This window comes from Hyperolius riggenbachi, chromosome 4, assembly GCF_040937935.1.
Source record: "Hyperolius riggenbachi isolate aHypRig1 chromosome 4, aHypRig1.pri, whole genome shotgun sequence".
In the NCBI taxonomy this organism is placed as follows: domain Eukaryota; kingdom Metazoa; phylum Chordata; class Amphibia; order Anura; family Hyperoliidae; genus Hyperolius; species Hyperolius riggenbachi.
Window position 1 is genome coordinate 375,968,927 of NC_090649.1, and position 25,129 is coordinate 375,994,055.

The 25,129-nt window shown below is 42.7% G+C and overlaps 1 protein-coding gene across 1 annotated transcript in view; it reads left to right on the plus strand.

The window, feature by feature from the left end:
• TTLL2 (tubulin tyrosine ligase like 2) overlaps nucleotides 1-25,129 on the plus strand; it is a 688,842-nt gene that overhangs the window by 172,919 nt on the left and 490,794 nt on the right. The window lies entirely within an intron of this gene.

Genomic DNA, 25,129 nt, shown 5'->3' on the forward strand with positions numbered 1-25,129 from the left:
TGATTGTCTTATTTATAAACTGGCCATCAGCCTGATAATCAGTTTATTGTTGATTGGCAAATGGTGTTTTCCATTTCGAAAGTAGCAAATGTCATTGGCTATAATAGAGAATGGTGCTGTTTTTTGTAAATGCGAAGAAGAGAAGAATATTTCTTTCTGCTATGGAAAATAATAATAATGCTTCTTCAGGGTCTATGTCTAAAAGTGTTAGAAACAAAGGATCAGCAGGATAGCCAGGCAACTGGTATTGCTTAAAAGGAAATAAACATGGCAGCCTCCATATCCCTCTCGCTTCAGTTGTCCTTTAAGCATAGTTCTCAAAGTTCTTTACAGTTCTATATCTTTTATTTGGAAAATCACAAGTTCTACATAATCTAATTGATCCCATACCTTAATAAATGCTAGTTCATGTTTGCAACAAATAAATGCATTAACTGTTACATCATGTGTATCTGGCTGTGTGAAGGGAAATTTGTGAACGGCCATAAATGTTGTTCCAATAGAGCACATCTAACATTTAAGACTTCAAGGAGCTGGATGTTTTCCAGCAGAGCATAACCCAGACAAGCAGGAACTGCCAATCATAAACTACATTCAGTTTGCTTCACACAGCCTGTGATGAGCTGGAGATTAAACTAGCCAAGATAAAGGGAGTCCAAGCACAACAAGTCTGATGCGATGTCTCTATGAGATTTCTCACATCTGCAAGCAGTTCTTACGCATACTTTGTCTTGCTATTTTTATTACAAAATCTGTTGAATCCCCCAACTTCCCCAGTAGATAAAAATATCAGTCTGATCAGCAACAGGTAACATTCTTGATGATAAAAAGTGCTTACATTAGAAATGTACAATGGAACTTCTCTAAAGTTGGCCATACATCAGGCAACTTGGCGGCCGATCGACCATCCAATGGACCATTCATTCAATTATTGTAATCAAATTGGCTGAAAATCTGTTCAAGCAAGTGCATGCCCGACCGACAATGCAACCAAATTTGGGGAAATATCAGGGAGCGATATAAAGATGAGCAATGAATCTGACACCCCCATCCCCCACAGTACCACCCCCCAGTGTATAAATGTGCCCGTCCATCTTTCAAATCCGCCTCTCTTCCATTAGCCCTATACACGCCGCTGGTGCATAGCACACAGCGCTTCTGTGACATCACACACGCGCCATGCCAGCGGCGTGTATAGGGCTAATGGAAGAGCAGCAGATTCAGAAGACAGGCACCGTGACACAGGACAGGTAATGTTATAAATGCACACATACATGCACATTTATGTACTGTTAGGCTTCATATCTGCCTTATCCATGGTGTGGCGACAGGGTCATATGCATAGGCCTGCCCCTCCCCCCAGGCTAGTGAATATACTCCATGCTGGGCAAGAAGTATGTCACTGTGACTCTAAGATATATGCCTACAAGTTAAGACACTTGAAATGAGAGGGATATGGAGTCACACACCTGAAACAAGCATGCAGCAAATACAGTCAAACATCCTATCTGCATGTTTGTTCATGTCCATGGTCCATGGCTAAAAGCCTTAGAGGGAGAGGAGAAGATCAGCAGGACAGCCATGCAATTAGCATTGCAAAGGAAATGGATCCGGCAGACTCGATATCCCTTTCAATCCAGGTGCCCTTTGACTGAGTTGGACAGACGCACAAGATCATACAAACCTGCACTGTTTTCTTTCCAATTATTTTAGGTTGCCTTTTGCCATGTAAAGTACAGAGCAGTGTTTATATATTTTTGTTTTAGTAAAAGAATCAACAGCAGTTGTAGCTAGATTTATGTTTAGGCATCAGTAGAATAATGGATCAAAGAACAGGTTTGTTGTAGCTGTCTGTTTCATAATGACAGTCTAAAGCCTTAGGGGATGAGGGTTTTGCCAGCAATTCATTTGTTAATCCACTTTGCCATGTGAACAGAATATCACAGACAAAATTAATTAAAATGTACAACTAACACATTTTATGTCACTGATAAAACCTCTGCAGACCATAACTTACAATCTACATTACTTATCTTTGGTATTAAGACAACTCTGACAACAGCTGCACCCATATATATTGTATCAGTACTTTTTAATTATGACTCAGCCAAAAAGATTTCGCTCCAAGCGCCTAAGTTGAAATGTAGTCTTGGCAGGTGCACACAAGGAATTTTCACCGGGTTGTCCTGGTTCATTTTTTTAAATGCTTACGTAAATGTATGTAGTGTGAGCCATACATGGATATCAGGTTTGAAAATATTTGAAATAAGAGGATATTCTTAAAGGATACGTCTGAGGAATTAAAAAAAAAATCTACTTACATGGGGCTTCCTCCAGCCCCTGGCAGCTGATCTGTCCCTCGCCGCAGCTCCGGTGTCCTGGGATCCCCTCTGTTGGACGTGCCGACCTCGCCAGGTCAGGATCTTCTGTGGCTGTGTGAGCACATGGCCGTGCTGCTCACGATGCAGTGACACATTTAGTGACACTTTTATATAGCAGGATAAAGAAGCCTGGAAAGTTTTATAGAGAAGACTCTTGAATGAGTCTTTCACAACAGTTAGACTGACCTTATCCCAGAGGCATAAGTCCCCCTATTGAACTCACTGTGGTAATTCAGTTTGGCTCTAATCCTTTTGCAGGAGAGTGTTTGCTGGGGTACTCTTTCACACAGGTACACCACTAATGCTTCACAATGTGTTGTAATTAAGATCAGAAATCGGCACACCAGTGGCTTGAACTTTTCTGTTTATTGCAGTAGATTAGCACATTTCATGTTTTGGAATTTGCAGTTAATCACCTGATCTAGAACAAATGGGTGTTAATGAAGGTGTGCATAGTGGAAAGAGCGCTAAGAGCAGGCAGTGGGTCTCTGCCTGGTCCCAATCCTAGCCAGGGCATTATGTTCTCCTCATGTCTGTGTGGATTTCATCTAGGCACTCCGGTTTTCTCCCTCATGGCAAAAATATACAAATGGGTTAATTACCTCCCCCCCCTTAAATTGGCCCTAGGCTATGATATGGTAGGTATTATGCTGGATACACACGGTGCATTCTCGCACTCGATTTTCCTATCGATTCGTTTATTTCCAACATTTCCGATTTGCATTTCGATGGATCGTTAGGTTGTTTTGGCATACTTTACATGCGAATCGACCTAACGATCTATCGAAATGCAAATCGGACATGTTGGAAATAATCAAATCGACGGGAATCGAGCAGGAAATCGAGTGCGGGAACGCACCGTGTGTATCCAGCATTAGATTGTGAGCTCCCCTGAGGGACAGTTAGTGACAAGACTACATACACAGAGCTTCAGAAAATGCAATCTTTCTTTGTTGTAAAAATGTTTCTCATATATGTCTACGCCCTTTAGGACTCTTTCCAAAAGGAGGATTTTGGCACCCACCATCTGTGGTTGTGCACTTTCCCAGAGAATGGCAAAACAAAACCCCTGTGGAAGCCATAGTAATTTTTGCTTCATGGTGGAGTAAATTCAGTATTGACCCTGTATGGCAGTTAGAGATGGATATCTTGGAACAAAGGTTCTAAACCTATACTTTAGGGCTCGTTCAGGCTATGCGCACTGATGTGCGCACTTTGGCAGTGCGCATAGTGTACGACACGCAAGAATGGTAGAAGGGCATAGACAGCCCTTCTACCATTCCCATCATATGCACTGCTGCATGCATTTTCGGGAATCGCAGCGCAGATCTGCAGCGCAGCACATAGAAGCGCAGATGGCGCGCAATTATTCGCGTTGCATTCTGATCGCACAGGCATCTGCGCTGAATGATCTGAACAAGGCCTTAGTAAGTTGAACATATCCAATCAAATCCCTAATGGGATGGGATTGATCAACCTAGCATGTATCCAATAAGCATGAAGGGGGCACTCAAATGGCTCTAAACTTGCGTTTATATCAAGTCTCAGCAATACACGACACGTTTCGGGGAAATCCCCTTCTTCAGGTGATGAAGGCGATTTCCCCAAAGCATGTTGTGTATTGATAAGATTTGATATCAGATGATGAAGGGGATCTCCCCGAAGCATTTTGTGTATTGCTGAGATTTCATATCAGGTGATGAAGGGGATTTCCCCGAAGCATGTCGTGTATTGCTGAGATTTGATATAAACGTGCATTTAGAGCCATTTGAGTGCCTCCTTCGAGTTTATTGGATCCTAGATGTGTGTGGAGTGGTGACCCACAGAGGGATAGAGCACCGGCTAAGTAGGCCTGATCAGGCTTCCCTATACAGTGAGCTCGCAGCAGCAGATTCTTTGTTGTCAACCTAGCATGTATGCCTAGCTTCAGTTTATGGAGAGCTCAGATTTCTTTGAAACTTTAGATAGATTTTAACCAGCATTCACAACTAGTTCTACATCAGCTTAGTACTCTATTCCATTCAGTGCACAGATAGCCATACTATTATTGTAATTTAGGTGCAGAATGACATTTATCAACATTAAATGTATTCTTTCATTTTGGAGCACGTTGCCATTTTATCCAAAACCCCTCTGCAACATGTTGTCTGCGTCTCCTGGATCTGATCTGCCCATGTTTGCAATACCCTTCACTGTAGTTTGTGTTCATGAGTAGTTTTAGGAATGCAGCACTGAAAGCATCATATGCCAAAGTTTGTACAGGATGGAATAAACATATTTCGTTTTATAGCAACTCAAAGAAAGTATAATTAAAAGCATTTTGGAAAATATTACAAATTCTGAAGCACATCAAGAGTCTGCTTATTCTGTGTTCATGTGTAATACCAGTAATTAGCTCATTCAGAGCAATTTTGCAATTTTTACTTAATCTCCCTGTTTAGGATTAGATACTTGAACTGAATACAGGTTAGGTTAAATGTTGTTCCATCTGTGAATAAGGCTCAAATTATCTAAAGAAATAATCTGGTTATGTACTTTATTTTAAAATACACATAGTATCTAATAGAATATATTGCCTATGAACCATTTGCTAATAGAATGAGATGTTCATTTCATTATATTCCTACATAAGTGTTTTGTTAATTTTCATAGTAAAATGTGTGCTATTACATTCTACTTTCTAAACTCAGTAAACTCTGTTGTGTAGGTGATTTGTAAAATGATCCAGACTTGTAAAATGTAAATGTAAAATTCAGATTTATAAAATGATCCAATCCATAAAAATTAATTCAAATAATGGCATGTCAAATGCTGTTCACAGCCAAGTTTTATTTCTTATAAAGGACCCCTTTAAATGAAACTTGATGTTCTGACAAAACTAAAACAAATATAATACATAAAATCACGAATAGACTATAGGAAAGAGAAAAAAAGTTTACTGTTTACCTGTATCAATGTTTTACTTCAGGTAACGTCTGGAAATATGCTTGAAGGGGACTAGATCCCAGAAAGCTTGCGTTATTTAACTTTATCAGTTAGCCATTAAAAGGTATTACTTTTACACAACTTTTTTTGTAAACTACACCTTATCCATAGTAAAATTTATGCCAGGTTTTTAGTCAGCAACCAGGAGAAGGTCCAGGATATATTCCAAGGCTTGTCCCTCAGACCCTACGGACCCGGTATAGTATCACTGTATTCCGCACTCCCTTGCACTATTGCACTACTGTCTACTACATTTGTATGCTGCTCCATTCAGATATGCACTTTAGTACGCTTAGGTTGTATATTTAACCCCTTTACCCCCAGCGGTGCGGATTTCTCCTTCCCTTTTTCCACCCTGTTAACACCAGGGACGGAGAAATCCGCACCTTACACCGCTCCCGCGGCTGTCCGCGCTCCTGCTCGCTCGTTCGCGCGCCCCCGTGCTCGTGCATGCGGCCGCCCGCTCGCCCGGAGATTAATGAACGGGAAAAAACGTTCCCGTTCGTTGATCCAAGTCCCCGCAATGATCAGCTGCTTCTACGAGAAGCAGCGCAATCATTTTGGAAAAAAAAGTTTCCCAGCCTTATAACACTTCCTGCAAGCGTCCTTTCGGACGCTTGCAGGACGCATAAACAAAAAGTTACTGTGGCCATCTTGTGGCCAAATAGTAAAACTACACCCTAAAGCATTTTTCATATACAAATACATTAGTTATACATTACAAAATTAACTCATTACCTCCCACACTCCCTAATTTTATTTTATTTTTGTAATTAAAAAAAAGTTACAATTAAAAAATACATAAATAGTTACCTTAAGGACTGATCTTTTTAAATATTTATGTCAAGAGGGTATAACACTGTTACTTTATAAACTATGGGCTTGTAATTAGGGATGGACGCAAAACTGAAAAAATTGCACCTTTATTTCCAAATAAAATATTGGTGCCAAACATTGTGATAGGGACATAATTTAAACGGTTTTATAACCGGGACAAATGGGCAAATACATTTCATGGGTTTTATTTACAGTAGCATGCATTATTTAAAAACTATAATGGCTGAAAACTGAAAAATAATACATTTTTTCCCACATTTTTTCCTATTTTACCATTAAAACACATTTAGAATAAAATAATTCTTGGCATAATGTCCCACCTAAAGAAAGCCTAATTGGTGGCAAAAAAAACAAGATATAGTTCATTTCATTGCGATAAGTAATGATAAAGTTATAGACGAATGAATGGAAGGAAAGGTGACAATTGCTCTGGTGCTCAAGGGGTAAAACCCCTCAGATGTGAAGTGGTTAAGGATTATATTTGATGAAGTCCCCTTTGCACAAAATGTTTTTTTACTGTTTGCACTAAGCACTTTTTTGGCTCTAAAGGTTTCATTGCCTCCAAATGTATGTATATTGAACATACATATATATATATTTATACTTTGAGAAGGATGGCTGAAGAAGAGGTTTATTATTCCTGTTATTTAAATGGGTTTATGTGGCTGAAATATCTTGAAGTAAAGCTGTAATTGAAATACTTTCCAACAGGTGGTGCTGTGATTTGACCACTCTTTCCTCTGGTTATATAAGACATGGACATGACCTTGCTCATCAGTTACTGGAGGGAGTAAAAGAAAAGTAAAAGTAAAAAAAGGAGTAAAACCTCTAAAAGAAAGGGGTAGCCCAAAAAAAGTAATACAATTTTTAATAGAAACCAGACAATTGAATGATAACGCGTTTTGCGGATCGCAGTCCACTTCCTCAGATCAAATAACAAAAGTGTCTCAATACTGTAATAGATAGCGGAGATGCCGCCGCAGCGGTGAGTGGCATGGCGGCTGTCTCTGCGTCTCAGCCGGCGGCCTCCGCCGTGCAATTACATGGTGGAGTTTTGCCTGGTCCTTCAGTTGCACATAGACTGAGGGCTACGCGCGCGCGCCAGGCGACAGGACCTTTATGCGAATAGAAGGGGAGTCAGCTGATCGGCCGGTCAGCTGACTCCAGCAGTGCTCCTGATTGGCTGAGTGACTGAGTGCCTGTCAGTAGCTCCTCGTCTGCTGTTGCAAATGCTACATGTTAGCACTCAGACCTTAGTCAGATCCCAAAGTGTGCTAGAACCAGCAGGAGCTGGGGATCCACACTTAGTCAGATTCTGTTGATAGCTAAAGTACTAATTGAATTGTATTATTTGTTGTGACCTTCTGCTAGCCTTGACTCCTCTTCTGCATACTGATTCTGTGCTTCTGCCTATCTGATCCTGTTGCCGTCTCAGCCTGAACACTACTCTGATTTAGCCTTCTGTCTTTGTACCGTATCTGTCCGTTTGTTGCCGAATCTGCTTGTCTGACTCTCCTGCCCTCACCAGTGAGCCTAGTCCCTGGTGAGGGATTCTCTGTCCAGCTTAATCACCTGCTCCTCAGGTGACCAGTAATTGCAATACAGTCTGAATCACCTGCTCCTCAGGTGACCAGTAGCTGCAGTACAGTCTTAATCACCTGCTCCTGAGGTGACCAGTAGCTGCACTACAGTCTTAATCACCGGCTCCTCAGGTGACCAGTAGCGGCAGTACAGTCTTAATCACCTGCTCCTCAGGTGATTAGGAGCTGCAGTACAGTCAAGCTTCTGCCTATCTGATCCTGTTGCCGACTCAGCCTGAACACTACTCTGATTTAGCCTTCTGTCTTTGTAAGGTATCTGTCCGTTTGTTGCCGAATCTGCTTGTCTGACTCTCCTGCCCTCACCAGTGAGCCTAGTCCCTGGTGAGGGATTCTCTGTACAGTCTTAATCACCTGCTCCTCAGGTGACCAGTAGCGGCAGTACAGTCTTAATCACCTGCTCCTCAGGTGATTAGGAGCAGCAGTACAGTCAAGCAGGGAGCACCTCTATGGAGTGTCTGGTTTCTATTAAAAATTGTATTACTTTTTTTGGGCTACTACTTTCCTTTCTTTTAGAGGTAATCCTATTTATGTATATTTTATCCAGCTTACATTATCTGTTCCACACATCTTGGGGCGCCTCCTCCCTCCCAGTAATATCTCACACCAACCCCCTCTGCTTGGGGTGTTGGCCGTGTATGTTGGTTCCTTGAAACCCTTAAACGTCTTTTTCTTTTCCTGGAGAGTGACCTACATTGACTAAGACCAAAGAACCCGAGTGAGGACGGGCTTTCCTCACCAGCCATTACACTGTGGTTGCTGGTCTTGCAACCTATTCTTGTGTGTATTGTGCACATACTGTTGTTGAGTGTCCCATACCCTCAACGTACTACACTATCAGGGGCTCCCGGTGTCCCTGTCTCATTTTTTGTCTCCTTTGGAAGGTCCTGGGACTCCATTGGTACCACACCCTATTGCTCAACGGTTGTCCTTTCAGTTATAACTGACAGCAACTGATATATTTAAGTTCTTGTCAGAAATGGAAGAAATTGTTGTAAGAAGAAAATGGTGAGCTTCTGAGAGGAACTGACAGAGAGGTATGTAATATTCATTTTCAGATACATCATGTGTTTATTTTAAATAATTTTACTCAGTTCAGGTTCACTTTTAGGTGCGTACACAAGCACAATCACTGTTGCCCATAAGAAGCATGCTATATAATTAGGGCAACACTGGGAGAAACAAGCACAATACAGACACCTCCCATAGCTATAGATTATTCCATATTACTGTTCAATGCAGAAGAGGGGAGGGGTGGCAGGGTGCATGGTAGTACACACAAGCATGAAAACAATGTGTTTATCGGTTGCTTGTTTGCCAACATCTCTCTGGGGTGTTATGGAACACCCATACGCATGCTATGCTACATTCTTGGCCAATACTGCACTGAACGGCCACGTTGGTCAAGGTTTGCCTGGTGTGTGGATGAGCCTTTACTTTGCTATTTCAAATAAATTATTTTTGCACTTTTGTAAGGTATGTATTTTCCCATTGGAATATAAGCTGTAAATATACTGTAAGTGCTTATCACTAGTTTCAAAAATATCAGCCAACAAATAAACATAACATGGACTCTGACTCATAAAACATTCTCCTGAGTGTTATCATCTATTCTTCTTATCTACAAAACACGTTTAGAGGAACTATCAAGTGATAACGTACTCATTTTTAGGTAACAAACATTATAGGAAATCTAAATAAATGTGAGTCAGTTCATTTTGGTTTTTTTTTAACCTCTTGCCGACCGCACACTCATACCGTGCGGCGGCAAAGTGGTAGCTGGAGGACCAGCGATGCAGATCTGCGTCGCCAGGTGCCTCCCTAATTAATTAGGAAAGGCCGCTCGCGCGAGCGGCCGTTTCCTGTTAGATCACGGAGCGGGTCTCCGTGAATAGCCTGCGAGCCGCTGATTGCGGCTCGCAGACTAAATGTAAATGTAGGAGACATTTGTCTCCTTTGTTTACATTGTACGGCGCTGCTGCGCAGCAGCGCCGTAAGGCAGATCGGCGATCCCCGGCCAATCAGCGGCCGGGGATCACCGCTATGTGACAGGGGACAGCCCATCACTGGCTGCACAGGACGGATAGCGTCCTGTGCAGCCCGGATCATCAGGGGTGAGAGGGAGGAGAGAGAGGGGGGGATTTCGCCACGGAGGGGGGCTTTGAGGTTCCCGCCCCCCGCAACATGCCAGCCAGGAGGAGCGATCAGACCCCCCCCTGCACATCATCCCCATAGGGGGGAAAAAAGGGGTGCGATCTGATCGCTCTGCGTGCCAGCTGATCTGTGCTGGGGACTGCAGAGCCCACCATGCACAGATCACAAAAAATAGCGCTGGTCCTTAAGGGGGGGGGGGGTAAAGGCTGGGTCATCAAGTGGTTAAATGCTGCTGAAAAGGGAATTCATAGTTAAAGTGAAAACTGTCTCTTGTAAGAAAACTCTGCTCCAACAGATTAATCACACCATTATCGCTTCTAACAAATGTTTGAGGATGTTCACTTGCTAGGGACTTGATCCCCCGGGAAACAGATCCGTGCAGTTTTCTGTACAGGTGTGTCACTGGCCTCCATGGTATGGGGAGGGGGAGGTGACACATGGTACATGATGGAGCAGCTTTCAGCAGGGTAGGTAAGTGGCAGAATAATGTACTTGGTAGTTGCTTGTGTATGAGACTTTACTGTCCAGCATGCTGGACAGGGCTCCTGTACACTTGCTAGATTCTGGCCCAAGGTGGTCTTTATTGGAAACCCAGGCTGGGTTTAATCCAGTGTGCCTATGTAGCTAAATACCAGATTCATAGGATAGATAAGCTAATACGTTTTGTTAAGAGATTGCTCATTGATCTGAGTGTTGAAGACAAGGCTTAATCTAGCAGGAAGCTTTTGTGAACAAGCAACTACTTTTCTAACTGCACAGTTTTCGGAGTGAAATGTATATTTCATTAGCATGCAAGATGCTGCTTCTAGTACTAACAAACCGTGACAAGGGGGGAATTGTGATTTTCACTTAGATGACATTATTTTGAGCTAAAGGTAGTTAAGATGACTATAAAGGCAAAAAGGCGTTTGGAGAAAGGTATATACAGGTATTCCCCGACTTGCAAACGCCCGACTTACGAACCTCCCACCGATACGAACGCCCGCCAATTTGCCTCAATGACAGCACGCAGGCGGGGACTACTTCTTGTGTCTAGGTCCCTTAAAGGGAAGGTCCAAGCAAAAAAAAAAAAATGAGTTTCACTTACCTGGGGCTTCTACCAGCCCCATGTAGCCATCCTGTGCCCTCGTAGTCACTCACTGCTGCTCCAGTCCCCCGCTGGCAGCTTTCTGACCTCAGAGGTCAGGGCCACATTGCATACATTTTTACGCATTCCAGCTAGTGCAGGAACAAAAATTTACGTGTTGCACCACTAACGCACCACTAACGCGTAAAAATGTACGTGTTAATGTTTCTGCACTAGCGATAATGTGTAAAAATGTACGCAATTCGGCCCTGACCTCCGAGGTCAGAAAGCTGCCAGTGGGGGACTGGAGCAGCAGTGAGTGACTACGAGGGCACAGGATGGCTGCATGGGGCTGGTAGAAGCCCCAGGTAAGTGAAACTCATTTTTTTTTTTTTTGCTTGGACCTTCCCTTTAAGCAGAGTATGCGCAGCGGAAGCCGCAACAGTCTCCCCTCTTCCACGGTGGCCCGGGTCAATCAGCAATTACATCCTCTCTCCCTTTACTGCTTCTCTTAGTGGCTTCACTTGCGTCACGCAATGACACAATCAGGAGGACCCGTCAATGGGGCTCCTCCTGATTGCATCATTACGTGATGCAATTGAAACTGCTAAGCTGTGAAGAGAGAGAGGATGTCACCGTTGATTGACTTGGGCCACCGTGAAAGAGGTGAGACTGTTGCGGTTTCAGCAGTGCATACTCTGCTTAATGGACCATGCACAAGGGGCTATAAGGAGACACATGGGAGACAAAAGAATGCACACAGCAGGCACAATGGACAAACAAGGAGGCATCAAGGAGACACAAGGAGGTACAATGACAATGCAAGGAGGCACAAGGGAGACCAAGGATACACAGAGGGGGGCACTGGAGACAGAGGGGACAGAGATGGCACATTGTTCCAACTTAAAAACGGATTCAGGTTAAGAATGAACCTACAGTCCCTATCTGGTTTGTTAACCGTGGGACTACTTGTAATTATACATTTTATCAGACTGTAATTACACGCAAATGAATTAGGACTATTGAGAGATATACAACTTGAGACAAACAACAGACTGGACATTGCTTTAGGGGATGCCAGGTGAAAGGTACTTACCTGCCTATCTGGTGGGATCGCCCTAAAGCCAAGAGGTTATGGACCAAAGTCTACCAATGGATCTACACAGTATTAGGTGTCTCCATACGCTCAGGGCCGGATTTGTACTCCTTACTGCTCAAGGCTGCTGTCACCAACCGCCCCCCTTCAGTATTGATAGCCAGATGACCCCTCACCCGTTCCCTCCAGTCTAGGTAGCCAGACGTCCCTCCCCCTTTTTCTCTAGTATAGGTAGCCTGATGACCCCTCCCCCTTTCCCTTCAGTATAGGTAGATTACTCCCTTAATCCCTCCCTTTTCCACCACCCTTTCAGTATAGATAGCTAGCTCACCTCCACACCACAGCAGACATCGGTGTCACTCATTTCTCTGCTCGTCTCCAGTGCAGAAGCTTCCTCTTCCTTTCCATCTCCAATGCTGCCCAAGATCCATAGCTGCCGGCCACAATGCAAACGTGCACAGAGAGCAAGGTGGCTGCTGCACAGGCAGCTAGCAGCAGAGTACAATGATCAGACACTAGCCTGATCTCCCTGCATTGCAGCATTTGCAAGCTTGCAAATGCTGCACCATTTTAGCCTGCTGCTTTGGTGCCCTAGCTCCTGTGGTGCCCTAGGCCATGGCCTAGGGGGCCTTGGCCTAAATCCAGCCCGGCATACGCTAGGATCCTGTAGAAGGTGGGGAAATTAAGTGAGAAAATGTCAAGCTTTTCAAAAGTGCACATTTTATATTTTTCACAGCAGTCAAACTAACCATGCTGGAAGCAACCTTCTCTGCTGTTTGAATGCTTTAAGACTAAACTGAGCCAATACTTATTCTTTGAATTAATTAAGGCTGTTATGGAGGATAAATTAGACCAATCCCGAACAGTCTGGTCCCCCCGGCTGACAATTACTATGGCGCTGCTGTAAGCTCAGGGACTCTGCTTCTGTAAGAACCTTTAGCTAGTTCTATAGGCTCCAGCTCCTTATAGGCCCCCTCCAACCCGGGGTACCCTCTCTTCCCTCTCGCCTTTCCCACTTTCTTTTCTCGCTCTCTATCTTTTGTATTCCAACACTAATTTAGAATCCTTCAATTGACAACATAACTCATATAGTTCTTATCTTAGTAACATAAAAAGAGCCTAAGTATACCCTACTACTTTAGAATTATTTCCTGTGATAATATTGGCCTGTTATATATAAATGACACTGTATATCCACTTGGAATATGAAATCAGAGGAGTACCCAAGTTATTCATCATATGACGTGATCTTAACCAATTCTTCACTGGAAGGTTATTTAGGCATACCTAAATGCTATACCAACACAGTGACCGAGCTGAAAGTGGCCAAGTTAATGGGTGCAGGTTTGGTGTCTTTGCCTGTTTTACAGTTATAGCACAAACACAGTTAACTAGTCCAGACTGTTTTTACCTCATGGCTTACTGGTGTGTGGAACCAGATTCTTCTATTGTCCTTTTTATGGATCATACTTTCCACGTGCCGTTTCAAAGCATCAGTTGTGATTACTGTTGAGTGTTTGCTTTTCTATGAAAATGTAAAACCTAAAACATGAGATACACCATTTGAGTAAGTGAAATAGCTCTAAAATGTTTTTGTTTTCTTCATTCATTTAAGAATCCCACAATGATCTGATATAACTCAGAGAGGGTATTAATTCCTAACTATGTAATAGTAGACAATTATGTCCTGAATTAATGTTTTTCTTTTTTTGTTTTTTACACTTCATATCTTTGCAACATGTAATGATGTTCATATATCGTAGATTAGAGAGAAAATTTCTGTTGTGCAATAGTACTGTTTTCACACATTAAATAAATATGCCAAAATAGCAAAACCCAAAATACATGCAGTCCTTGTACTCCAAAGCATATTTTATGAAATCAGACACTCACCAGACTGCAAAAGGGATACCCACAAGTTTGGTACAGAAAGTTCTGTCAGAGGATGGATGCTGAGACTGCCACAAATACAATACCTTGGATAGATTTATTGCACACAGCACATTCTGTGGTATGGGAAGCAGGCAGTCAGTATCTGCCAAGCATATCCGTTTCTTTTGATGAATTGGGTCATCTATTCTTTTATACAAATAAACATATATTATAGACATAAGGGATGGGTTTACTAAGAGCAAAGTTCCTATGGATGCTGTACATTATGGTTCAGAGGCTATTTTTAATCATAATCAGCTGTGAATCAGGCTAAATTTGATGAAAACTTACTACCAATTCATGGCAGGATATCCTATTTAAAAAAATTAAAATGTTATTTACTTTGGATGAATCCAACCCTGAACAGAAGAACCAGTTGGTTTAGTTTGAATTTGTGGTTTAGTGTTCCAATAAGCCTGTACCTGTATAAGAATTTGTATCTTTAGGCCCCTTGCACACTTGTGCGCTGCATCGCTCTGCGTTACGCTTTCCCAACGCTTCCCTGCCTCAAGGGCCATGCAAGTCTATGGATACTAGCACAGTGCTAGTATCATAGCTTAGGCTATACATCATTGGATTTATTTAGACATAACAAGTTAACCTTATGTTGAAAACAAGATAATGTAAAAATGGGTATCATGAATAATGTAATACAGTCATTACAGTCCCTCTATAAGTATAAAATCCATTTCAGTGTGTTTGTGTGTATGCGTGCGTGCGTGCGTGAGTAGTTTTTTTTTTCACTGCAGGCTATGTTGACTAGAAACAGTTATTACAAATGCATCTGTATCTGAACAGTTGACACAGTATGGATTTAATTCTGACTGTAGGAACTGGCTCTGAACATATGATAATTAATAACACGTCACATACGATAATGTTTTAATATAATTGAATTCCCATTAGTGGAGCCATTTGAATAGAAAGTCATGTCATACTCAGATTACATCTTTGTTTACCACTGAAGACACACCATGAACATGGCAAAAAACGAAAGTTGACAATTAAACTCTATCTGTGAGCAACATGTTCTGAATAAGAGTGTGGTATTCATGGCTTGTCACCGATAGTCTTCTTGGAAATTCGTGGTTGCAGTCACCAAATAAAATTGATTCCATAAGATTTTAAAATGAATGACTTCATTGTAAACACATGATGCAGTTATCAACATACTTGCTTCAGAAATTCCATAAATGTTCTGTGCATAAGCCATAGAAAGCTGACTTTCAAGTAGAAGCAAAATTTTAAAAAGTATCTGACTAACTGTATTAAAAAAACCAAATACAAAATAAAAACCTGAACCCTTAAAGCAAGTTTTAAAAAGTGAAGGGCGGTTCTTTAAATAGGACTTGAACTCAGAACATCTTCTCTGCTCTAAAAGGCAAACAACAGCATAATAACCTTTAAATAAAAAAAAGTCTTTGTTACTGCAGATACAAATTCAGCAATAAGCCTGCAGTGTGTTTATGTCCTGTTTTCATGGACTGTTAATACCCTATGTTTACCAATTACCTCTCTGCTGTTGCAGTCAGCTGACACGGCTGAGGGATCAAATTGCAACATATGCTTAGTCACAGATGAGGAGGAGTTAGACAGGCTAAACTCTCTAAATACATACAGGGTGTATTCTATATGTTTTCCTTCTGCCCTGTGCAGGAGTTCAGGTCCACTTTAAATGTACTGCATTGCTGCTGCATTTGAAACATAAAAGAAGAGGTGCAGATGTGTGCAGATCTGTATGTGTTTACATTACACATAATATATACGAAAAAATGCTTCTATGCCTAGCACTCCTGTTGTGTGGAAGGAGGGTTTCAGTTATAATCATCAAAGGGATTCAATCCGCTTTTTTCCTGGTTTCTAATAGCTGTAGGAATTGCCATCCCCCCGTCTTTCTATTTTTTTTTTTATCCAGGGGCAGGTGTGAAGGTAATCAAGTGGGACTTCTCTAAACTGTTTGAAGAACAGTGTCCTATCTTCTAATGCTACTGCTAATTACAGCAGTCCTTATCTTCCTGCTATTTCTGCAGACAGCAGGCCATGGAAGTAGGGTAATAAAAGCCTCTAACAGACATTTAAATGGAAAAAGAAGAGGTAGACTTGAAGTTTTTTAATTAATGAGCCACATTGTTAAAATACATTTCAATGTACTTTTGAGATGCCCTGGGGTCTAAAAATGCTGCTCGGTTCCCTTTAAGGTCATTTTTACACTTGTTCTGCATTGTGGTGGGATGCGATGCTCCTGCCACATCCCACAGCAATGCAAAAAACAACAATCATATGACCCCGCTTCAGAGTAAGCCGATAGGGTCATATGCATAGCGCCGCCTCCCGCTCAGCAGCTGCCTGCTTTATTCACCCAATAAAGAGCTTTAAATACTTTACATCTGTGCTGACCCACTTGCTATTGTTGGACTGGAGTGCACGACCCTTGAGACACTGGAGTAGGAGGTCCAGCAACACTTTGTGTGCTCCCTCCATCACAGGTTTTGCCCCCCACTCAGTGACGTACTCCCTGCTGGACTGTCACTGGGATTCCCTTCGGTCGTGCATCCATTTCATGTTGCACCGTACTCAGTTGTTTATACTTATTGCGTCATCCATAGACTTCCATTACCCCAAGCACAGTGCATTAAGCAATGTGCTTGCAGCAATGCACTGCTGCTGTTACGTCGAATCGGACACTTCCATCGCACCGCAATAAGTGTGAAAGTCTCTATAGACTTTCATTGCTTTTGCAACCCCTTGCGTTTACATTGCAGTTATATAGTTCAAATGTGTTTGTAGAATAACATAAACAATATAAAGTGATTCTTCAAAGAAATCACAAAAAGTTCACAAGCCAAAACTCCAATACAGTACAGTATCACCACGGTGGCATAGTGGTTAGCGCTCTTGCCTTGCAGCGCTGGGTCCCCGTATCCTCGAGTCCTCGAATCCCAGCCAGGTCAACATCTGCAAGGAGTTTGTATGTTCTCCCCGTGTCTGTGTGGGTTTCCTCCGGGCACTCCGGTTTCCTCCCACATCCCAAACCCCCCAAAACCATACAGATAAGTTAATTGGCTTCCCCCTAAATTGGCCTGAGACTGCAACACATACACTACACAATATAGGTATAGGACTATGGTAGGGGACTAGATTGCGAGCTCCTTCGAGGGACAGTTAGTGACAAGACTATATATACTCTGTACAGCGCTGCGGAAGATGTCGGTGCTATATAAATATTAAATACTACTAATAATAATAATGTAATACCTTAGAAACGTATGAGCCACAATGGTATATACATATTGTATATACAAATTCGATAATATAGTGCACAAAAGCCACAGTAGTTAATGCTAAGAGATATGCCAAATGGTTGCAACACATAATGAAAAAGACATAATATACTACAGACTTCATAAATACCCAAAGAGCAGTCTAGGCCTGGCAGCTGAATCATTTCAAAAACATGCGATGAAAAGGGCGCAGCTATTTAGCAGCATTTAGCGCCCATTTAGTGGGCGCAGGAATTCAGCTTCCTCTTAGGTAGGTTCACAGTGACACATTGTGGAGAGTAGCCTGTAAAAATAGGATTACGGACAGAAGTTAAAAGTTGGATCTCTATGCACTATGGCACTTCAGTGAATTTGTATATACAGTTATTAGAGCTACCATGCTTCCTTTGAAAATAAGACAGGATATTACATTAATGTTTACTCTAAAAAACATGAAAGGACTTTTTTTTAGGGCACATCCATGGGCATAGGAATCACCCCTGCGACCCCTGCCATCGCAAGGGGCCCAGGGGGTTTGGGGGCCCCTCCTCCTCCTTCTTCGCAACTGCAAGTGCAGCTAGTTAGCAAAAACCTTCCTGTTTGCTCACATAATCCACGTGCAGGAGAGTGTGTAATTTTTTCCTGCTTCCAGACGCTGCTTCACAGCAGAACACTCTCTGCTGCCATTCGCCAGCTCCTGATCACGTGACACGCATGGGGTTTGGGGACCAATAGGGCCCCATGCTATCATTTTTTGCAGGGGGCCCTATTAGGTCTAGTAACGCCCCCAGGTATGTCTTATTTTTCCCTGAACAACAAATTATATTTTTCTTGAACAAGAAAAAAAATCAACATTTATTCAAATTTAGTCAGATCATCACATTTTGGAACATCATCATAACTCTCCAAACCCTGAATTCCATCATGAATTTCTCATAATTGACTATTTTCTTTTTCCATGTACAAATATCTTCGTTTTCCTAGAGCTTGGCACTTGCCAACTCTTTTTGTTTAGGATCTCGTGAGGGTCTCTGAATGTGATTCTTTTGTGGGTGTCTTTTTTCCTTGATGAATTGTCTGTCATGCTGCATTCCATTGCCAGTTGATTTAACTTTTTTACATGTATATTGTAGTTGCTTGGACACTATATAAATGTACTTTTTATGAACTTTACCTAGGATTTATTTTTGCTGTAGGGTTTATATTTCAAGCAACATCGAAAATCGTGAAAAATCATACTAAGTCTTATTTTTGGTTTAGCTCTTATTTTCAGGGAATCAGGGTATGTGTGATGATCGCTGCTGCAGCAGCTGTTGCTGGAAGTAGTAGTGCTGCAGCTCAGGCAGTTCTGATCTATTTCCATGCAAACTGCATAGCTTTGTCTGTCTTTCCCTGCTGTCAGCTTGTGACTGATTATCATTCACCTGTGTGGGAATCTGCATGTCTGCTCCCATTGGATGACCTCAGTATAAAGATCTGCTTCCTGCAGGGTTTCCTTGGGTTTTCATAGCTTCAGCTTAAGCCTGTCTTGCTGTCGCTTTAGCCCCCGATCGTGTTTCTTGTTAAAGATACTTTGCTGGTCTTTGCATCATATATTGGTTCATTGCCAATATATATGCATACCAGCACGTTTATTATTTTCCTTGTATTTGTGTTATGTTGATATATCAGTGTTGCTGATATATACGTACACGAACTGTTTATTTCCTGTGTTCAGTTAGTCAGTTTTCCAGCACGTTTTGGTAGTTTGCGCGTACCGTGAACACCCGTGCTGAGCTAGTTATCCTGTTCCTGGTCCTGTTTGTGGATTGCGTTCATCTCTGCGAAGAGATAACGAATCCTTCTGAATCCTGTTCTGTTCCTGTTTGTGGATTGCGTTCATCTCTGCGAAGAGATAACGAATCCTTCTGAATCCTGTTCTGTTACTGTTTGTGGATTGCGTTCATCTCTGCGAAGAGATAGCGAATCCTTCTGAGTCCTGTTCCCTGTATTACTCCAGTCCTAGTCAGCGTTCCTGCTTATGTCATATATCGGTTCATTGCCGATATATACATATGTTAGTCAGAAGTTACAAATAGTTTCATTGATAGCTGTAATTGTAATACGCTAGGAAAACATACTTATTGTATATTTATCTGTGTTACGTTCATCTATCTTAATCCTGCTATTTTCTGACTGTCCTGTCCTGTCTTTGTGAGGCACGCCATCACCGCAGCGCATTGGCTGCCTCATTCCAGTCTGTCTGGTTTTGGACGCTTGCTGTCGCTAAGTAGCCGCTAGCTAGCAAGCGTTCATTCTGTCTACCTGTCCTGATCTCCTCAGTTCTGGTTTATGCGCTCAGCGCTACTTTGCGCTGAGACGTTATAACGAAAGCATTGTTTGTGGCTGTCAGATCTGCACCGGCTCTGTGCGCCACAATCTCCTATTGGAGTCAGTCCTCCCCTCCACTATACTAGGGATAGCCTGTTTCCTGGTGCTAGTGTGTGTACCTCCTCCACGCCAGCTCATGCGTTGCATGCTGACTGTGGAGAATACACCACCAAGCCTTACATTATGAAAACCCCATTACCAATCCCCATTGTGGGGGGGATTCCCAGAAAGTATGACACTGTTAATTATGGTTCCTGTTCCTTTAAGAAATTTGAAGAACTTAGCTCTGAAACAGAAAATGAGTTTTTCTCTGAATGTGCCAGGTTCCTGGCCAATCCCGATCTCCAAGCGACTCCTGTTTCAACCTGGGCACTCCAGCTAGTTTATATTTTGTTTAAAGGGCAATTGCTTCAGTGGGCATGTGATGTTCTCAATCATTCCGATTTGAATGAGAGACCACTGGAATTTCTAGCGTTTGTGATCCATAACTGGTTGCGCATAGATCCATTGCCTTTTCCTCTAAATGAACTCCTGGCAGCAGGCCAATCAGCTGCTCCTTCAATTGCTTGCAAGAATGAGCAGCAAGCAGAAAGTGTTACTGATAATTTTCCTGCAGCTTTGAATAAATCATCAAAAACCGCAAGGTCAAAGGCAAAACGCAAACGTTCTAAAAAACGTGTCCAATCTGCAGAGTCGTTATCCTTAGCGACTGAGACCTATAATGAGATTCTGCCATTAACAGATAATGAAATGCAATTGTCTTTCAGGGGAGTTAAATGGACTTATGAAACTACTAATGAACTTTCATCACTGGCTAGGGAAAATAAAGATTTTTGTTTAAAAGAATTATCTGAGTATGATTATGAGGAGATATTACAGAGTATTGAACAAATCAACTTATTTGTGAAGCAAGGAAAGTTTGCATACACTACAGTTAAACACTTGCTACAGGTATTAGAGATTCTTAAGAATAAGGAATCTGCCAATCACCTGCTAATTAACCCAATATATGTCCCTGCCACAATCATATCTGCAAACTGTGATCTGCCTGTTAAGTATGCTTGGAATCCTCCATTTGAGAAAGGAGAGATGGAAGCTCTGGTCAATGAATGGAAGAATGATTCAAGTTCATTTTGTCAATTTTACAGTGCAAAAGGTGAATTAGTATTGAATGCATGCATTAAGTCTGCCTATAACCTAATAAAAACTGGTGTGTGTGTGGGTATGACTTTGTGGCTCCATTGATCGATGTGTGGAAAATGATTTTGGATGATTTTTATGCGATTCAATCAGTTGATACCAGGGAAGACATACTGTCAATTGGAGACTGTCCCACTTCTCCAGTTACTGAGTCCCTGCCATGTCCTGTGAATGTTCCTGTAACTCCACCCTGTACCATGGATAACTCAGTGTTACTTCCCAGTAAAACAGAAGCCACTGATACTTTCTTAACTTTGCCCTGCACAAATTTCTCAGCAGAGAATCCAGAGGTCCTGCTGACTTCTGAGTCCAGCCTAGCCAGTACTCATGAGTCTTTGTTCAGTGAAACAGACACCAGAAAAATCTTGCCTGTCTCTGCAAACACTTCTGCAGAAATTACCCGTGTTAATAAAGTTCAACTCCTGTCTGATCCAGCAGATGCCAATAGATGCACTACATCAGTTTCCGAGTCCCAGCAATCCTGTCCAGAAATCTCAGAACCCCAGCATCTGAATTTTCCAATTTTACAATTGAATGGTGATTCAGATGCGCAAACATTGTGTCTTGATCTTCCTGTTTCTACACCTCGCTCTAGTTTCGTGAATAGCTCAGAGCATCTGCTCTGTGAACCTGAAATCGCAGAATTATTACCTTGTTCAGAAAATGTTCCAATAAATTTGCCCTGTACCATGAATTGTGCTGTAGATCTCTCCAATGAAACTCAGGTCACAGAATCATTATGCTGTCCAGCAGGTGCTTCCATGGTTTTGCCCTGCAATATGGACTGTTCAGTGATCCTGTCCAGTGAAGCTGTGGTCGAAGAGTCTTATGCTTCACCCAGTACTTTGGATATTTCAAACCCTCTAGCAGAAGGGTCTGAGGCACTGTATACCTCAGTTGGTGTTGCAGTAATATTCACTTGTCTAGCAGCTGTTTTGGAATTACAGTCTGCTCTAATAAAACTTGATGAATTTCTGCCCAGCAAAGCAGAAGCCATTGAAATATTGTCCTCGTCAGCAAGTGTGTCAGATACCTTGCCCTGTACACAGTCTGATTTAACCAATGTTGTTGAGTCCCTCTCCAGTGTTGTAACAGCCGAGGAACTCCAGCCCTGTCCTCTGCATGTTTCAGAAGTCTTGCCCTGTAACATGGATAATTCTGATTCTCTGGTCAAAATAACAGAAGTCTCAGAATTTCAGTCTGATTTTGTAAGCATTCCTGAAACCCTGCCTTGTATCCTGAAAGATTCTGGTTCTCTGGCCGCTGTGGCAGAGGTTCCAGAGTCCCCTTCCTGTCCAGGGAATTCCTCAGTTTTGCCTAGTCCAGTGGGGGCTGCTGCAATACTGACTTGTTCTGCAGCGCCTCATGAGCTCCAATCCAGTATATTAAATGAGTCTCTGTCCAGTCCAGAGGTAGTTGTGGAGTCCCTATCTGGTTCAGTGCATACATCAGAAGATTTGTCCTGTCTTGTTAGTGCCCCTGAATCTGATTTGTTACTGACTTTGCTGGAATCAGCGACATCTAAGTCTGATCCTGCATTCTCGTGTAAAAATCCAGTGGTTGCGAAGTCTAGTCATGATGATTTTTTTTTGGCCGGTCCTGGTTTTGGTCCCGTCTTGGCTGACCCTGAGGCTCACAGTTCCTTGACGTGCCCAGGGGTTTCTCTTGTGCCGGTGTGCCCAGATGTTCTTGGTGTGCCAGGATGCCCAGGTGTGTCTAAGGTGTTAGCGTGCTCTGATGCTTCCTTAGTGGGAACATGTTCTGATGTTGCCAGTCTGCCTGCATGCCCAGAGATGGTTCTGGTCCCTGAAAGCCCTGATATTGATGTTTGTCCTTGTGGCCCTGACTCGGGAGTTGCCCTGGGTTCCATGGGGGTTCTTGATGGTTCTCCATGTGAGCCTAAGGGGCGTTCTGACCTATGGGGATCTCTTTGGAGCTTCAGGGTGTTCTGGGAGGTCTCTGAGAAAACTTGTCCTGGTGCCTTGGACTGGTTCAACAGTGGGTTTTGTGTTGGTAAAGACAGTACCGGTGGGCATTGCAAAGGCTTTGGCGTTTCTGGACGGTTCCTGGAAGGCGGTGGGTATCGCTCAGGGAATTTCGGAGGGCTTTCTTCTGGAAGTCATGGTTCTGATGGGTGTCACATTGGGGCTTGTAGTACTGATGGGCATGGTTCTGTGGGTTCTGGTTCTGATGGGTCCAGTCTTGGGGGGACTGATTCTGGAATTCGGTCTTGCCGGGCTGTCCCGGTCATCATGAATTATCAGTCGGACTGTTTTGTTGGGAATTTCAGTTTTGAAAAGCGTCTGGAATCCGCTTTTAAGGGCGGGGGTACTGTGATGATCGCTGCTGCAGCAGCTGTTGCTGGAAGTAGTAGTGCTGCAGCTCAGGCAGTTCTGATCTATTTCCATGCAAACTGCATAGCTTTGTCTGTCTTTCCCTGCTGTCAGCTTGTGACTGATTATCATTCACCTGTGTGGGAATCTGCATGTCTGCTCCCATTGGATGACCTCAGTATAAAGATCTGCTTCCTGCAGGGTTTCCTTGGGTTTTCATAGCTTCAGCTTAAGCCTGTCTTGCTGTCGCTTTAGCCCCCGATCGTGTTTCTTGTTAAAGATACTTTGCTGGTCTTTGCATCATATATTGGTTCATTGCCAATATATATGCATACCAGCACGTTTATTATTTTCCTTGTATTTGTGTTATGTTGATATATCAGTGTTGCTGATATATACGTACACGAACTGTTTATTTCCTGTGTTCAGTTAGTCAGTTTTCCAGCACGTTTTGGTAGTTTGCGCGTACCGTGAACACCCGTGCTGAGCTAGTTATCCTGTTCCTGGTCCTGTTTGTGGATTGCGTTCATCTCTGCGAAGAGATAACGAATCCTTCTGAATCCTGTTCTGTTCCTGTTTGTGGATTGCGTTCATCTCTGCGAAGAGATAACGAATCCTTCTGAATCCTGTTCTGTTACTGTTTGTGGATTGCGTTCATCTCTGCGAAGAGATAGCGAATCCTTCTGAGTCCTGTTCCCTGTATTACTCCAGTCCTAGTCAGCGTTCCTGCTTATGTCATATATCGGTTCATTGCCGATATATACATATGTTAGTCAGAAGTTACAAATAGTTTCATTGATAGCTGTAATTGTAATACGCTAGGAAAACATACTTATTGTATATTTATCTGTGTTACGTTCATCTATCTTAATCCTGCTATTTTCTGACTGTCCTGTCCTGTCTTTGTGAGGCACGCCATCGCCGCAGCGCATTGACTGCCTCATTCCAGTCTGTCTGGTTTTGGACGCTTGCTGTCGCTAAGTAGCCGCTAGCTAGCAAGCGTTCATTCTGTCTACCTGTCCTGATCTCCTCAGTTCTGGTTTATGCGCTCAGCGCTACTTTGCGCTGAGACGTTATAACGAAAGCATTGTTTGTGGCTGTCAGATCTGCACCGGCTCTGTGCGCCACAATCTCCTATTGGAGTCAGTCCTCCCCTCCACTATACTAGGGATAGCCTGTTTCCTGGTGCTAGTGTGTGTACCTCCTCTACGCCAGCTCATGCGTTGCATGCTGACTGTGGAGAATACACCACCAAGCCTTACAGTATGTAGCTTTGTTTGGCTTGTGGACAATTTGTGACTATTTTGAGGAATCAGTCTATATTGTTTAACCACTTGAGGACATAGGGCTTTCTACCCCTTAAGGACCGTCCACTTTTTGGGGTGTGTTTACTGTCCTGACATTTTGGGGGGTGCTAAATTGTAAGCACCCCTGTAAAGCCTAAAGGTGCTCATTGGACTTTGGACCCCTTAGCGCAGTTAGGCTGCAAAAAAGTGCCACACATGTGGTATTGCCGTACTCAGGAGAAGTAGTATAATGTGTTTTGGGGTGTATTTTTATACATACCCATGCTGAGTGGGAGAAATATCTCTGTGAATGACAATTTGTTAATTTTTTTTACACACAATTGTCCATTTACATAGAAATTTCTCCCACCCAGCATGGGTATGTGTAAAAACACACCCCAAAACACATTATACTACTTTTCCTGAGTACGGCGGTACCACATGTGTGACACTTTTTTGCAGCCTAGGTGCGCTAAGGGGCCCAACGTCCTATTCACAGGTCATTTTGAGGCATTTGTTTTCTAGACTACTCCTCGCGGTTTAGGGCCCCTAAAATGCCAGGGCAGTATAGGAACCCCACAAGTGACCCCATTTTAGAAAGAAGACACCCCAATGTATTCCGTTAGGTGTA